At 42.9% G+C, this 18131-nt stretch overlaps 1 protein-coding gene across 1 annotated transcript in view; it reads right to left on the minus strand.

Annotated features, from left to right (window-relative positions):
• Positions 1 to 18131, minus strand: part of SYN2 (synapsin II) — a 1092985-nt gene that overhangs the window by 20352 nt on the left and 1054502 nt on the right. The window lies entirely within an intron of this gene.

The following is an 18131-nucleotide window of genomic DNA, read 5'->3' on the forward strand; positions in this document are numbered from 1 at the left end:
TTGGCTGTAACAATGTTTATAGAAACAGAAATAACTTCATAATCAGTACCCAATGCTTAACTGATCACACAGTGCAAAGCAAAAGAAGTGAAAATCAATGTGTATATTTGGTACATGGTAAGGCGGTGGAGAACAATGATTTGTGAAGCTGTATTTGGTCCTGTTAACATGGGATCCTCCCTTCGATTAATACACAAAAATTACTAAATCTTACTTAAAATCCATTTGCCCAATGGGCATTGACAGTGTTTTGGCCCATTACCATGGGAGGGTCCTCATCAGGACAATAATAATTTGTGAGTACAGCAGTATTTTCATGCGCCAATTCATAGCACATGCCAAGGTTGATGAATTTTTGGGATCACAAAGTGGTCTTGTCTATAAAGAAACTTACACTATTGAATCCCTGCCATTTTTATTGACCTCAGAAAATCTGGCAAACCTATTAGAAAAAACTATATATTGTCCTGCAAGCCAGTGTGCCTCTGTTCATTTCTGAAGCATTTACTCACAATGTCAAATCCCGGTAGGATAGTTCAGGAGTCTACGAATGAACTATGAATTCAGCCCATTTACAGCCCCACCATTACAGTGAGTGTGACGTGGCACAACACTGTCTTCTAGCTATGTAGCTGAGGATATTTTATGATAATTTCTGCATTGGTAAAGTAATCAGTGGTAGATTTGGGCATAGATTCCTTCCTACCTGATACTTTGTAGCTCCTAAAGTAGGTCAAATGAAAGGCATACACATTTAATACATTTGCTTCAATGCATGTGTCTCTTTATGCTGGGACTGCCTGCCCTCGCGTTGAGTTCTTTAATATATTAAGTACATTGAGGCCATTTTTAATTCTCTCATTGTTTGTGGGTAAGGCCTCCATCATTTTTTAAAAGACAAGGGATATCAATATAAGACTTCTGAAAAATGTAAGTGGAATTTCTGAAACACATTTTACTCAGGAGTGTGTTGTAAATTGTCCAATTTTTACAGCATTCTCTTGTTGCTCTATTGTTTTATTGTGACAGCACATGGCACATGGCTGCCATCTGGGCTTTGCACTTACTATGCAAAACAATATAATTAAATAAAGGACCAAAAAATTCCTGTTTGTTCCATACGAATATATTTTACATTGTTGTGATTCAGGCGCAAGCTCCAAAATCCAATCCACATGATAATGGAGCTTTGTGGAAACTCCTGAGCTTAACTGATCAGCAGGAACATCTGTGTACGTGTTCACTACTCTCCATGGCAGAGATTATTGTTCTCCTGGGCCCCATCAGTACATGTCTGTCTTCCATTAATCAACGAATTGACCGGTATTAGAGCTTCGATCATGATGAGCAATTTAAAAAAAATCACCTTACACAACATATTTACTGATCCAGGACATGAGAAGCTGAAAGTACACTTTGCACACTTTAGACACAGTGACACATGAAACTGAGACAAGTGTTGTAGAAGCACCATAAAAGTGTGCTTTAAAATAATAAGAAAACAAAATAATACTAATACATATAAACGAGTTGCTCTAATACATTTATTTTGCACATGTTGTTTATTAACGTTTACTAATGAAATTATACTGTGGCCTAGTGTTTCTAATGCTTTCTGTTCAAATGCACCATTTAGAAAAGTTGCTGCAAAAACATGTAGAAACTAGATACGATCTTCACATAATAATGTTAGAGATTCTATAGTTTATGAAAAGTAAAAAAAAAAATTGAGATGTGAATTCAGAAAATTATACATTTATATGAATGTTGTGAAACATTTGTGAGAGTAGGGTATTTCTAACATTCGTTTTTTTAATGTAATAACGTTTGGTGAAAGTTCCATATATATTTCCTATTTTAATTAATTTAATAACATTATGTTTGACGTTGGTTTGGAGTCTATTTCATTTAAAATGTGTGATGCCAATTTAAAGGCTCTTTTGAAAATGCTTTTTTTCTAATGCTGACCTTTTCCCTGACTTGATACAACGGACCACTTACGATTAGTGAAATGCTGTTTATTTGTCATGTACATGTATAATTCTTGAAATTGTGAATGTTTCTTCAACGTTCACAGTGAATTTCTTTTCACCAAGGTTAGGCCTATGTGGACTTCCAAATCTCTCGTTTCTATGACCAGCATGGGTTAGCATCTCACTGTCGCAAGTGTCCTAGGTGACATTATGTGCAGCTGAACATATGATATTCTTTTGATGGTGGTGTGATGCTACTTCACTGGGACGCTGTTAGGACTTTATAAAAGAAGAAACCCTAAAGGAGAGGCAACGCCATACTTTTTCTTTTCTCCTTGCGAGAGGACACTATGCTGATTGTTTTTTGAGAACTATTTGCTTACTCTTGAACTTTTTTGCTGAGCCTACAGTCGGTAGCTGATGGACTGAAACTTTGCCATTTAAAATTAATTTTCTTTTTCCTTTGTTATATGCTAAAGGTCTCGCACTTATATGGACTTTAAATTTGAACCTCATAGGATTTGAGTTGTTAGACAACAAACTATCTTTCTGCCTAAATGGTGGTGGGACTCTGTAAACTGATTTTATAATAACTATCAAATTAAGCCTGCCTAAATGTTTGGTGCTGTTATAACTGACATTCTCAGGAGATTGCTTGTGGCAATGAACTTTGAATCTTTAGTACAATAACCAAATTTATCTAATACCCGTCTGACTCTATTATTGAGTCCTGTTGGTTCTTCCATTCAAACTGGGCAATTTTCTAATGACTAAAATGTGTTGTACAGTGAAACAGCTAGCTCTGTCAGAACATCAGGTGTGACTTCTTTTATTTTGTTTTGCATTGCTGTTGCACAGCTTTTGGTCTGGATAATCCTAATTCGACTTAACTTCTTCAGGGGGTTGGGTCTACCTATTTCTATTCTTTAATTCTACTGTATGGTTTTAAGAGGGATATACCTAAATCTAGTCTCAAATTTGTGAGGTGGCTGTCAATTAATGGTCCTCATTGGACAGCTAACAAGGTATTTGGTCACCCTAATTTGCACTGCTCCTATCGGCAGAGAAAGATTTGTCAGAGGAGCATTGCCTCTCAGGTAACTGAAGAGGCTGCAGATTGTCTAATCATAAAGGGGCCAGTACGGGTAGAGCAGTAAGGTGAACAAGTGTATAATAATAAATATTTTACCACATTTTCACTGCAGCAATCAGAAGTCCTAAATTAGACATTTTAAGGCTTTGGAACACAACACTACTGAATAGAAGATGTCGGCCAACTTCTGCAAAATTTGGAATAAGTGGCTTCAAAAGCTGAAAAATGCAGCAATTAGGTTTTGGATTTTTGATAAAAAATGACAGACACTTCTGAAAAACCTTGTATCAGTTTTTGAAGAAGGCTAGTCCCCTAGTCTGTGGCCATGAAGCAGATGAAGGAAGTAATTTTGAGGCAGGTGCCCTGCCCACCAAACTCATGTTTCCTTGGCCTCATTTCATCTCCGGAACTGCAGAGTTTAAAAGGGCTAGCTCTGAGTTGGCTTCATCATAATCGACCTCATGGCCCACCCGTCAGATTGCTGCCAGATCAGTAACAGTTGCTGCACCTTATTTATGGCAGTGGCCATCACTTGACTTACGCAGCTGGGACCACCACGCGTGCCATTCTGGTCTTAGACAGAGAAATCAATCAATGGCTCTCCTTCACGAAGATAAAACTACATGCACATCAGGGTGATTTATATGTATATTTTTCTAAAGCCTTGCCAGCAGATTCATTTCAGGCACTGTGATTGCTGCTAGGCAGGCATGTATCTCATAATACGGTAGGCAGTCCTCCACTAGGACAGTAGACATAATGCACCCCACTGACCTAGTGGGCAGTCGGGTTGCCCCCTGAGGTCCCAATTACTTCATAGGTGTTCTAACGAGGCCCAGTTGCCCTGTTAGCTAAAGAATATGCATCACAGAGTTCGGAAGGCAATTCTGAGATTTAGCACTCATACAGAGAATTATTGTGTTTGCAATTTTTCCTGTTGTTTGTGCTTTTCTTGTCTGTTTTCATTTGGAAGTCACAGATGGCAAGAAACCTATGTGCTGGACTCGCAGAAGTAGATTTTTGAAGCTGGTGGCTATTTTATTCAAAGCCTGTGCCTGGTTACAGAACGAGTGGAAATTGACAACAGTAATTACACTGCTGTTGTAGGATCCAAAAACCTCAAAACCATAAGTTTAGAATTCCTGGTTCATTGGTCATGACTAGCACGGACTCAAGCTTCTCTATCCCCCAAAAAACTACCAGTTCCGACAAGTGCAATCCAATGCCAAGGAACTCTCTACACCCTCAAGCTGTGACTAACAATCACATGAAGAGTTTTAAGGTCTGTAAATTCAACCCCTTGGCTCCAGCCTTTCCTGATGCATGTGCCTAGCTACTGAAAGTAGTATTTTACTATCTGTCAAGACACATTAACATGGCTTTTGACACATCCTGCAATGTTAACAGATACTTTGCCATATTGTGTTGCTTTCTTGTTTAGGTTGTTGGTATTGTGATGTCCAATGGGGTAATCAATTTATTTTGCATGTGTTTGAAAAAATACAATACACATAAATTTAATTAAATAACAATAACATTTTATCTGGCTGTGCATCATTTGTGTCATGTCAATGTGGTAGCAGGCATCAATGAATATCATAGACCTTCCTTTGGAATTTGTATTTTTTTTGCATTTCTTCATCTCCAGTCTGCTGGTGTCCTATTGCATCTGAGAACCACTAGAGGTAGTGAGCTCGTCAGCCAGTTTTCTCCATTGGAGAGAGCTGGTACAAAGCAATCTTGTTTTTAAGTGATTCCTTCCTTGTTGGGTGAGATTGGTGTCCATGAAAAATCCAAATGACTTCATATTAGGTGAAAGTTGGGTTTGAATCTATCCAGGTTCCCGTCATTGAACCAGGTTTGGATCAATTGTTGCATATCTATCCTGATTGTTTCAGTAATATTGTGCATGCTGGCAGACAGAATTGGATTTACAATAAACAAAGGTGTCGCTGACCTATGGGATTGTAATGGTAATTTCCCATGCCTCTGCGTCTATGTTTCTAGTTGTTCATACATTTCATGGTAAACTTTGGCAACATCTAAGGCCATACTACCATAATAGCAGTGGTTGATTCACATCCAAAATGCTTAATGAGTGTTGATTTTGGCATCTTTCGCTTTCTCATTCTAACATCCTCAAAGTCGAACGTTCTCATATTTAACAATTTTAGGGCTTGGGTACACCAGCAGGTGGTTCAGGAAAATACACAATCTGTTTCAGGGTAGAGATGGAAGTGTGAAAAGGTGTGGTTGGGGCTGACGATGTTGGTGGCGGTGAGTGTATGGAGGCTTAGTCTGTTTTTTTTATTAATGCCCAGGAGTATAGAAGGCACCTCAAAAGTGTATTCATCTGTATGATCTGATGACAGATGACTAATGGATTTGCTGATCCTAGCTCCAAAATTACTGATGGTACCTGGTGCTTGCTGCCCAGTAAATATTTCATCCCATTTGTCACATATCTCTTGGAATGAAATGAGGAAGTGGGTTAGATGGTGGGATGGTGCAAAGCATGGAAGGGGCACTGATCCTTTCGCAGGAGGACTGACCATACTGATGTTGGCAGGGAGCAGAGGTGGGAGAGTTACCACATCTATGCCAGCTTCCACATGCACAGATGCTCCTTATGTCTCATCCTCTATCAATTATGCGAGAACGGTATACCCTTCTCGCATAATTACCTCAGGGCTTGTATACTGGACCTCGTTAAACATAGCCTACCCGGTTTTATTTCCTTCGCTTGATTGTGGTGTCATCCTCTATCAACTCTTGAGCTGAAATGGCCGTCAGGGGCTCTCCAAAGTATGCACCATCCCAGAAGTTGTGTGGTGGATGGGGTGGGGTGAGGATTTCCTTGCATGCATAGGTCTGACTGCTCCAACCTCCTGTAACGTCCTGGAATGGTGCAGCTGGGCATATCTATCTCTTGCTGTTTTGGCATGCAGGCCTCCTCCGATGGGGTTGTGACTGCTGTTTCATTGACACTTGTGGAGTGGAAAGAGCTGGAAAAGGAACACACATGTAAAATGTAGTCGCTAGAGGCCTTGACAAACTGTGAGTACTTTCCCTGATCTTGAATTTTACCTTCAGACATGTCCACTTCATTTGGACTTAGGAATGCTCCAAAGGAGTAAGGCATTGATGTTAAAGCTGATGAGGATGGCACAGAACCAGGTACTTTATTTCACTAGTTCTGGTGTGGCCTTCAAAATTCCACCAAAAGGTCAAAGGTGTGCAAGCTGGCTGCCAATGTGCTGTCTTTTTCAGAAATCCTTGGCACACTGTCTCAGTCCTATGGAGGTTGAAAGTGCTAACTATTTCTAGGTGGTTAATACATTTCTCCTGGTCCCTCCCAGACTGCTAAGGTAGGTTCCCCAGTCAGAGATGGTAGTGAGATGTAAGCTCAAGAACTCATTCTAGCCAAGACTCCAACAAAGGGCAAACTTGTCCACTCCAAACTGTTCAGAAGGGTTCTCCAGAAGAGGCCTTCTCTTGTCATTTATGTCCTTGATAATAGAGGCGGCCAGCTGATTTCACTCTTGAGAATCATTCCCAGTATTTGGGGTCAAGGTAAAAGCAGGTCCAGGCCTCAATCGACTTCCATATTGATACTGCAGCAGGTTATTCCTCCTCTCATGTCCAGGTGTGCTCTGAGAAGCTAGTGGTGGGAAGCCTTTATTATAGGGATTACTAGCCAGTGATTTGTGATACGTCCTAATCCAATCGAAAAGCAATTCTCACTGCCCACCCTGCTCTCTTATACAGGGCTTTCTCTCTTTATTGTAAAAAAATCAAATAAATCACTGTTCTGAGCGGCTTCTGACATGGCAGGACCCCTGTGTCAGTTGATTTGCTTTAAATCCTCAGCCTAGCTATGTTCTATGTAGATGAGGTAACTCCCTTGGAAAACCAAGCCTGGCTGGTTCTGAGGCCACCAAACACCCCTTGAAGTGAAAGGAGGCAAGTTTTTGGGAGCAGAGCAAGTTCAAAGGCACCCAGATACTATTGTGTTGTTTACTATAAACATACTACTCTGTCATGTTCAAGCCAGTTTTTTGGAAGAGTCATTGGCTGTTCCTATTTCTTTACCTCACTTAGTTTGCACAACATATACCCTTGAATGGTCTTCAACCTATTTCTCCCTACATCCTGCCTTGGAATCACAACACACCAGAACTAGAACCACTCCATAGGATGTCACTGGCACTCTGAACCCCCACCCTGGCCCTATCCATTACACTTACTTCCGGCCATGAATTAGGGCCAGATTTAAAATAACTTTTCCCAGACACAAAGTGGTGTCACAGGGTGATAAATTGCTCACTTTCCAGTGCAAAGCTTTATTTGCGCTAGGTAATAACCCTTAAAGTAAAACATAGTGATTTGTGCTACTTTGCATCAAAGAGGTGCCCAATGGGTAGTACATTCGTCCTGCTATGCTACCGCTCATGGTTTTTGATGGTATGCCCTATCCACAAACATTTTTAAACAGTGCTTACCAACAACAATAATACCTCCTTGAGACAGGCCCTAAGAAGGAGAAATCTTTTATTTGCTCCTAACTTTTAACACATTGCTTATCATCTGTACTGTTCAGCCTACATTCAATAGGTGAAGGGTTCAAAAGCATAGCAAACACCATACGATGATAGACGGAGTGAAACATTTCAGACACTCCCCGGAGTCACAGATCTGGGCTGAATCCATCATCATTCTTCTGCTCACTAAGCCACCCCAGTTTGGATCCAGCCATATGAAAATCAGTCTTGACCTCATGGAAAAAGTCCAGCCCGAACTGACAGGCCAGGCCCTCCCTGGACCGGAAAAGAGCATCCTGGGGCCGGTTTCAGGGTATCAGCCCTCATCAGTCAGGGTAGATTGAATCCAGTGGAACGGTGAGCATGGGACCCACGTTTGGGCATAACCTGGCCACTGAGGGTGAATATAGCAAACACAATAAGATGATGGATGGAGTGCTGAAACTTTTCAGACACTCACCCTCATTCACAGATCTGGGTCACATCCATCATCGTTCAAAAGCATGCCGAGGCCTAGGCTTGTATTTCAAAAAGATAAACTTCCAGGACCAAAAAAATGCCGCAAATCACACAAACACCTTTGCACTGTCGTTCAAATGTTTAAGTGTGGTGCTAGGCAGCACTGGGAAAGAGAGCATCAGTGCTATATTAGTATATATGCGGTGTGCTGCTTATTTTCTCTAGCAAAATGCAACGCATTAACTTTGGCCTCCTGCACAAAAAAATAACTATACCCCAATATTTCATTAACATCCTGTGCTGCTTCTGGCTAGATAGTGTCACTATTTTAAGATTTATTTAAGGATCAGCGTTCCCTATTTCTTCCAAATATTGTCCAAAAAGATTCTCTCCCTCTCTCTCTGCACAGTTATCAAATCTATGGAAACCATTACCTGCATTCAATAATCAATAGTGCTCTGTCTCTATCTCGAGGGCTACTAAAATACGTTTACTGAAACTAAACACATGCAATGCGGTGGTCAAAGAAAATGAGAAAGATCAAGGTATTACCGCTCTCGGTAAACTCACCTCATAACACAAAGGGGTTATTCACAAAGGTAAATTTACCTGTGAGTTTATCTACATATGTAAATTTACTCACACACTTTATAGTAAATGTGCTACTTTTGGCCATTCTTCATTTCCGAGTGTAAATTTTCTACAAAGTTACACTCCTATATCACCACCCCCTGAAACAGGGTTTGGAGACATAGTTACGAGTGTAAGGTTACTACTAGTAACATTTACATGTAGGAAGAGTTCTCCGCCACAGAGGTAAAGTATGTACACTTTGGGAAAGTATAAGAATACTTTACAAAGTGTTTTAAACTTCAGAAAAATAGTAAAAATATTTTTGTGTTAATTAGTAATGTAAATTAGTTGTATATAATAACTTACATGTAGAACAAAATGTTGCTGCACTATTAACTAAATGTTAAATCAAATATTTATTTAATTTAAATATATTAAAGGAAACTAAAATTAAAGACTCATTTAAAACAGTCCAACCTGAAATAACATGTTTATATTTACTATATACTAACATTATAAAAAGATATAGAATTTATTTTCATTATTGTAATAATTTAAAAGTATCATTTATTTTATAAATTAAAAAGGTATTTAAAATATTTCATAACATTTTCAAAATATATATATATTTTTTTTAACATTAACTTTTTATATAAATATGTAGAGATGGCAACTCCTACGTTGGGTACAGGTTCCACAATGCACCTCACTTTACTATATGCTTACCCACTTTGGCAAGTTACTCTTTTGGAGCGGTTTAACATAATTAATAGATTGCCCTCCTTCTCCTTCGATCAGCCGCATATTGACTGTGTAAATAGCCTGAAATGAGAGACCTCTTGTGGCATCTGACATTGAAAAAGGCGAAGTGTCGCCAAAACGTTTGATGAACCTTCACAAAAATTTCCAAAGTGCTCTTTTCTGCTTAATTTCTTCCTTGATAGTTTCAGGGTGTACCGTCATCTAGGGGTAGAGAAAAAAGTGGGGTCTCATAATGCAAAAATTCCCATAGGGATTTTTGAACAGCACTACAGCCAAAACGGCTGAACGGAATTACAGCAAATTTGGTAAGAAGCTAGATCTTGGTCCAGTGCTTATTGTGATTTGTTGTAAATCCATTCTGTAGTTTTTGTGAAATTAATGTTAAAAAATACTTGTTTATTTGGATGGTTGCATTCGAGAAAATCTCGCTAGAGTACTGCAAGCACAACTTAAAAAAATAGAACGTTCTGATTGGCCTAAGGGTATTTCTTTCCTCTTTGGCAATCTCATACAGTGGGAGTGAAGGTCCAGAGGGAGTGAATGCTCTGATTAGCTGGCTGCACCATGAACAAATATGTTGCAGTGGCCATTACAGGGCAGTGTGGGCTTAGTCCCCTGTCCTAAAATTGAGTTCAAAAAAATTATTTAAGGGGGCAGGGTAAGGCTACCCTGCCAACCTAGCTCTTGTGGGGGTTCCCAGAAGGACCCTCCCTTGGGCCAAAATTAAAAGACATCTTTATGTTTGTGGCACTCCCGTGGGATCCCAGTACAAAACAACAACAAAAAATGATACCCGACATTTTTCATAACAAAACATTAAAATGAAATCCAGAGTGAGCCAGGGCCGGGGGTCAATATATCAAACTATTTGGGGAGGGAGAACATGCCTGGAGCCCTACTCCTCAAGCCAGTGTCTACCCGGGGACCCCATCCCTTGAGGCCCTGTACTGCTCGATTTTCCCGGCCCTATTGTGTTGACGGGTGATTAGTGTGACTTCAGTCTCTTACCATCCAAGTCTAAGGGTTAGAGTAGTGAATGGAGCCTATTTACTAGGCACTTCGACATGATCCTGTGTTCTTCCCCATAGATCAGGGCTTGCACACATATCCTAGGGGATAGATTCGTTAGTATTAGGGATAACCTGTCCTGTAGTGAGGGTATTTCATGGAGCCGTGCTGAATTCAGGCCTGGTAGGCCTCAAACGGGAGAGACTCCATCTTTCTTTCTGCTCCGACAGCTTGAGATGCTTCTAGGTTAAGGGTGATGTTTTAGTTATGAGGTGTTATTCGCTTGGAGAGAACCGGTTCAGGCCAGCCCTTATCGAAGGATTGTATTTTTCTTCATGCCGAAGACACTACATCAGGCCGGCAAGCTGGGAACGTGTCCTTGGTACGGGGAGGTACAAGAATTTGGTGGGCGGCAGGTTACGGGCCGGAATTTTCCATGAGGAAATGCACCTCTATATTAGTGAAAGTCTGAGGCAGATACGGTGCACTTACTTCAGTCCGTAGGCGGCATCTAGCCGTTAGCAGTAAAGCTACTTCTTATTCCAGGGAAGACAGATGACAAACTTGAAGGCGGAGAAAAACCGAGAGACAGATACTCTTCTAGCAGAATAGCCAGAGAGGAGAGAGTAGCCGATGAGGAAGAGGTCCCAGTGACTCGGAGAAGGGAGAAGGGAACAGATCCGTGACTGCGGAGGTGTGACTTCCAGGCGAGCCGAGGCACAGACGAGAAGGGAACCTAGATGACCATTGAGTGCAGGCTACACACGACTAAGGTGATGTCGACCCCTTTCTTATTAGAGTGTACAACCTAATCTTTCACTTTTCTTTGCAGGTTATGTGTTACATAGTAATGTTATGTGATTGCGTATGTAATGAGTAATAAAGTACCCAGTTTGTAGTGAATCACCATGTGCTGCGTGTTCTTGTATAAGAGGGTAGCCTATTCTTCTAGTCAGCTGTGACTTGACATGAACAGATGTTAACCCTGATCAGGTAAGTGGTAACTGAATAAGGGAGAGAGGAGCCCCTCGAACCAGAGAACAGGTTGTGCTCAAACTGGCAGTTCTTGTGTGATCTGATAAATAGTAAAACTGATTCCCTTGTTGTATGTTATGGTAATCATAGGATGAACTTGTACTGAGGCTGCCGTCTGGGCAGGAAGTCCTGGGTCCGTCTGGGACCGCGAGGCTGAGGCTGCCGTCTGGGTAGGAAGTCCTGGGTCCGTCTGGGACCGCGAGGCTGAGGCTGCCGTCTGGGTAGGAAGTCCTGGGTCCGTCTGGGACCGCGAGGCTGAGGCTGCCGTCTGGGTAGGAAGTCCTGGGTCCGTCTGGGACCGCGAGGCTGAGGCTGCCGTCTGGGTAGGAAGTCCTGGGTCCGTCTGGGACCGCGAGGCTGAGGCTGCCGTCTGGGTAGGAAGTCCTGGGTCCGTCTGGGACCGCGAGGCTGAGACTGCCGTTTGGGTAGGAAGTCCTGGGTCCGTCTGGGACCGCGAGGCTGAGGCTGCCGTCTGGGTAGGAAGTCCTGGGTCCGTCTGGGATCGCGAGGCCGCCACTTGTATTATAAGAGGTCTAGATATATATTAGGAATTCCCTGTCCTTAGGTGGTATATATCTGTGGTTACTTGTTGTGAATAGGCCCTAGGGAGAGGGTAATGTTCTGGCTGGGTTAGAGAGGCTCTGATGAGCGGGTTCTATCTGATCCGAAAACCCAAGCAGAACATTTGGCGTCACGAACCGTTTTCGAAACCTGTGTGCGTCGTGTTGTCTCGTGTTTGCTTTCGGCGTGTGCGTGGTTTTGTTTGTATATTATTTGTGGTATAATTGTGTGTATAGTTTTTCTTCTTCTTTCTTTTCTTTTTCTTTCTTTTCTTCTTTCTTTTTCACGATGTTTTCTAGAAAGTCAAAATCTACTTTTAAGTTGCCCGTTGATATTCCCGGATGGGATTCAACGCCTTATGAAGCCTTAGCCCGTGAGTGGGCTGATTCTACTGGTTTGAGTGAGAATTGGAATTCTTCTTTGGAGCTGGCGGAGCCGGCTAATGTGATTACTTGTTTACAGAAGGCACCCGTCTCGAAGGGTGAGGAGATTCCCATTTTGGGGCGCAGAGGTTGGATTGTTCTGTCTGCGTACAGGATTCTGCATGAGAGGTTGTTGAAGCTACAGATATCTCTTAAGGATGTGGAAGCGCACTTTGTTGAGATTCAGAATTCTCATACTTTGTTGCGGTGTCAAAATAAGTTGCTTGCTGACAAACTTGAGACGTACCAAACTATTGCCGAGAGGGCGGCTGTGCGAATTGCTCGTTATAAATACAAGAATCGGCGTGGTCGGGTTTCGACGCGAAAGGTGCGTCTGGTCGTGGCGAAAGCCGGACTGGATTGGAATCCTGATGAATGGGATGGTAATATCTGGAACTCGAGTGATTCTCCTTCCTCGGGTGAGGAGTCTGCCAAGCGCGAGTCCTCTCGCTCCGGCCGTGATTGTAGGTTTGCTTCTTGCGCCTCTGATGGTGCACCCCGTGATTGCGCTCGTCCTTCGAGCGGGGTCGATGCTTCTTCCACTGATTGTTCCTCTACGTGTACTGGTCGAGCTCCTTGTGATGCTCGTCCCGCGGTCTCAGTGCATCCAGTTTTTCGTCGGAAGTTGCAGCAGTCTCCCGCTGCTCCGCAGGGTGTTTCTTTAGACTCTTTAGAGGACTTTACTCAACAAGAAATTAGTGATATTTTGCAGCGATTTCGGCAGCGAGCTGGTGAGACCTTGCTCACATGGATGGTGCGCCTTTATGAACTGGGCGCTGCTGGCATTATGTTAGATAATGGCGATTGTTTGAAGTTTTGTTCCTTGAGTTCGGATTCTACTGTACAGGATCATTTTCGTAACTATAATGGTGGTGGTCAAATTTCTTTACTTCAATTGGCGACTGAGGGTTGTAATCAAAAGTATCCTACTGAGTCTGATTGGCCTGTGAATGACAAACCGTGGTATACTTTGCGCGACGCTGCACAACGTCTCAAAGAGGAGGTGATGAAAACGGCAATTTTTCTGGGTACTGCTGACAGGTTGCTTGATGGTTTGTTGACATCTTCTGTGCGGAATCGTATCATTCGTTCTTCCCCTGTTGCCTATAAGCAGCTCATGATGACTTTATTGATTAATCAGACTGGTAACGTGTTATCTACGGTACTGGAATCGGTACGCCAACTCGGTGAGTTGGGTGAGTGGTTTAAACCTGAACGTCAGTCCCGGCCTGACACTCGTACTCCTGGTGACAATAAACTTACTAGACGTGATATCTTTTCTGGTCTTCTGGCCGATGGTGTGCGGAGGGAGGACATTGACGGTGAGACTACTGCTCGTTTGTGGGAGTTGTTTCGCAAACGTTGCTTGGATCGGAAGGAGGGTGCCCGGCGTGTTCGGACGACTGAGTGTGATCGTGGTGGTTCTGACGGTAGCGGTGATGACGACCGCCGTGGGCGCTCTGTTCGTCGTGATGATCGACGTTATGTACGTGATATGTCCCCCCGTCGTGAGAGAGACAGAGAGAGAGAGGAGGAAAGAGAAAGGGGGAGAAATGATTATGTTTACAGCAGACATAGAGATGATAGGGATCAATCCCCTGAGTTGAGGAGGAGAGAGGATCGTCATAGTTTGGCCGATCGAAACCAGCAGTGCAATGCAGAAGACACGAATCCATTTCGTACTGGGAATGGATATGAACAGGAGGTACCGATACCTAAGAAACGTGAGAGTCTTTATCCTGATTTATCCTGGTACACAGAACGCAGTAAGCAGGACTAGGAAATAGGTCAAGCTCCAGTACACAGATGGGCTCACAGAGATAATAGACCCTATGTAGATATTGATATTTATTGGAGACATCGTAATATCCAAAGGGCCCGAGCATTGGTAGATACAGGAGCGGAGGCCACTCTTATTCATGGAAAATCAAAGAAGTTTACAGGTCAGCCTTTTACAATTACTGGATTGGGTGGAAAGGAAACTCCTGCCGTTCAAACTTTACTTGAAATGAGAATAGGTAGAATCCCTAGAAAAGAATACTCTGTACTAGTGGTGCCACTCTTAGAATTCATAATTGGAATTGATATTTTGAAAGGAATGACTTTGCATTTAGATGATGGATGTTACCAATTTGGAACTACGCATTATATATCGTCCAGGCCTATACGGGTTGGTCGTTTAAGAATGCCCCCCATAAAAGTTCCTCAGGCGACAAAAGTGGTTTGTCAGAAGCAGTATCGTATTCCAGGTGGTCATGAGGAGATTAGTACCACTATTCAGGAGTTGGTGGATGCAGGTGTTATAACCCCAGTTACTTCTGCTTGGAATAATCCTGTTTGGCCTGTACGTAAGAGTGATAATTCTTGGCGTATGACTGTTGATTATCGAGAATTGAACAAACACACACCCTCTTTGACCGTTGCAGTACCGGATGTCATTACTCTAATTGAAAGAATCCAAAAACATCCAGATACATGGTATGCGTCCATTGATATTGCTAATGCTTTCTTTTCGATTCCGATTGCCCCTGAGTGTCAGGAACAGTTCAGTTTTACGTGGAATGGGCGTCAGATGACGTTTAGAAGTCTTCCTCAGGGCTATGTGCATAGTCCTACGATATGTCACCGGCTGGTGGCAGAGCATTTGGCTGAGGTACCGGTTCATCCACAAATTCAGATGTGTCATTATATTGATGATGTTTTGATCCAAGGCAAAACACAAGAGGAAGTTCAGACCCAATTGGACAGAGTCATTGAGTGCCTGCGTGAGAAAGGTTGGGAAATCAATCCGGATAAATTACAAGGCCCGTCCCAGGCTGTAAAATTTTTGGGTATTAATTGGCATGAAGGGCACCGTGAAGTGATCCCTCAGGTTAAACAGAAAATCCTTGATTTTGCAGTTCCGAGGAATAGGAAAGAAGCCCAAAGCTTCATTGGTTTGTTTGGTTTTTGGCGTCAGCATATTCCTCATTTGAGTCAAATATTGGCCCCCTTGTACCGTGTCACTCGTAAAAAGAATGCATTTGAATGGGATAAACCACAGCAAGATGCGTTCAACCTAGCAAAAGAGGCAATTCAGCATGCTTTGGATTTATGGCCCGTACGTGATGGTGAGGTGGATTTGAATGTGTCTGTACAGGGCCTTTATGCGAATTGGAGTTTGTGGCAGAAGCAAGGCAGGAGTAGAGTGCCGTTGGGTTTCTGGACCAAAAAGTTACCTGATGCTGGTGAGCGTTATACACCTTTTGAGAAACAGTTACTTGCATGTTATTGGGCTCTGGTGGATACCGAGCAACTGACTTTGGGACATGATATAGTTTTGCGACCTGAAATTCCTATCATGCAGTGGGTTATGAGTTCGCCGAAAACTCACCGAATTGGACATGCTCAAGAGGCGAGTGTGATTAAATGGAAATGGTATATACAAGACAGGGCACGTGTGGGACAAAAAGGAGTTGCATCTTTACATGAGCAGGTGGCGCGAGCGCCATCGACTGAGACTGAGAGTGAATGTTCCGTACCTTTAGTACAGGAGTCTCCTGTCAAGTGGGGTAGACCTTTTGATGATTTGTCCGCAGAGGACAGAAACCATGTCTGGTTTACGGATGGTTCATTAAGGTTCATAGGGACGAAACGGCACTGGAAAGCGGTGTCCTATAATCCGATCACACAAAAACTGCTGAGCACAACTGGTGAAGGTAAGAGCAGTCAATTTGCTGAACTTTATGCTGTTTATCAAGTTCTGAAACAAGAGTTACCTGGCACATGTCATATTTTCACCGATTCTTGGTCTACTGCCAATGGACTGGCAGTTTGGTTACCGACTTGGCATTCCCATAATTGGAAATTGCATTCAAAAGAATTGTGGGGAAAAGAATTATGGCAGGAGATTTGGGAGATGCTCCCACAGAGTACTGTTACAATCTTCCATGTGGATGCTCACACCCCGATAGATTCTCTTGACAAATTTTTTCATAACATTGCAGATGAGAAATCTAAAATTGCTGAGGCAGTGGTGGACAGGCAAGATTCTGATATTGCGGGATTGGCGAAATGGGCCCACCAGACGGCAGGACATTTTGGAGAGAAAGCCACTAGCAGGTGGGCTGCTGATCGAGGAATTTATATTCCCCTAGATTTAATCAAAAATGTTATTTTACATTGTCCCATTTGTCAGCATATCAGACAGCGCAAAGTGCCCCAAATTGTTAAAGGTCATTTACATCGCGGGAAACTGCCCGCTCAAATTTGGCAGATTGATTACATCGGTCCACTTCCCATGAGTAGGAATTGTCAATATGTTTGCACTATTGTTGATACATACAGTGGCCTGTTGGTAGTCCTTCCCTGTAAGCAAGCTACCCAATTGAATACCATTAAAACATTGGAATTGATTATGATGTATTATGGTGTGCCATTCCAAATTCAATCTGATAATGCATCCCATTTTCGTGGAAGATTGGTACAGGAAATTTTGTGTGGAAAACAATATTGACTGGGTATTTCATATCCCATATTATCCGCAGGCCTCGGGTCTTGTGGAGAGATTGAATGGTCTGCTGAAGGAGCAACTGCGTAAATTGACAGATGACAAGTATAAGAATTGGCGAGACTTTTTGCCCCAAGCGCTATTAATTTTGAATAATCGTCTTTTTCTAAATGCTGAATCTCCACTTATGCGTTTGTTTCCTCCGAATGTTAATGCTCAGCCAAATGAAATTAGAGAGACTGTGATGTACTGGGAAATTACTCCCGGAGCTTTAGCTCCATGTAGAGCGACCCCAGGGTCGGCAGGTTTAGACTTGCATGCCATGGATGACACCGTTATAAAAGGTAAAGATCGGGTCATCATCGCGACCGGTGTTGGTGTTCATATACCACCCGGGAATTTTGGATTAATCGCCCCTAGATCGGGGCTGGCTGTAAAAGGCATTCAGGTGCTTGGAGGGATCATTGACAGTGATTATCAGGGAGAGATTAAGGTGCTCCTGCTGAATAGCAGTGAGGCTGACTTACTGATACATCAAACTGACCGAGTGGCTCAATTACTCATAATGCCTGTTTTCAGTGGAGAGATCATAAAAGGCACTGCCCCAACTTTGCTAACTGTACGAGGCCAGAAAGGTTTTGGCTCCACAGATAACCCTGGGGCCAGGGTTTGGGTGCAGTCGCCTAAGAATCCCCCTGAACAAGCAGAGGTCATCGCCACCGGTCATGACAATACCATTTTAGTTATGAGACCAGGGAAAGATAGCTGGGAAGCGGTCCCGGCTGACAAATGTTACTTACGAGAATGAATAATGCCTGTATTTGATCCTCTTTCAGATCATTCTTTGGACTGTTGCTGCAGGATGTGTCGTCGTCGGACTATTTTCGGGTTGGTTCGACGAGAGAGGAGGGATCCCGTCAACCCGGGATGAGTTACGCACCCGAGTGTCGCGTTCCCTCGCTGCGTGGGATTCGTCATCGAACTTTTGGACCTTACTGGCGAAAAGGGTGACTGATGCCCCTCACTTCTGTTTGACGCCGATGAGATCTGTACACGACATCTTGGCGACCTGTCTGGTTGCTGTCCCTGCTTCGCTAGAAACTTTGACTCATATTTTTAATATTTCAAAGGCTCGCCCCAATGTTCTTCTGGGCGATTTTGCTACCCATACGTATTGCCCCTTATGTACTGAACTACCAGACCAGATACCCCCCA

This window comes from Triturus cristatus, chromosome 9, assembly GCF_964204655.1.
Source record: "Triturus cristatus chromosome 9, aTriCri1.1, whole genome shotgun sequence".
Lineage (NCBI taxonomy): Eukaryota > Metazoa > Chordata > Amphibia > Caudata > Salamandridae > Triturus > Triturus cristatus.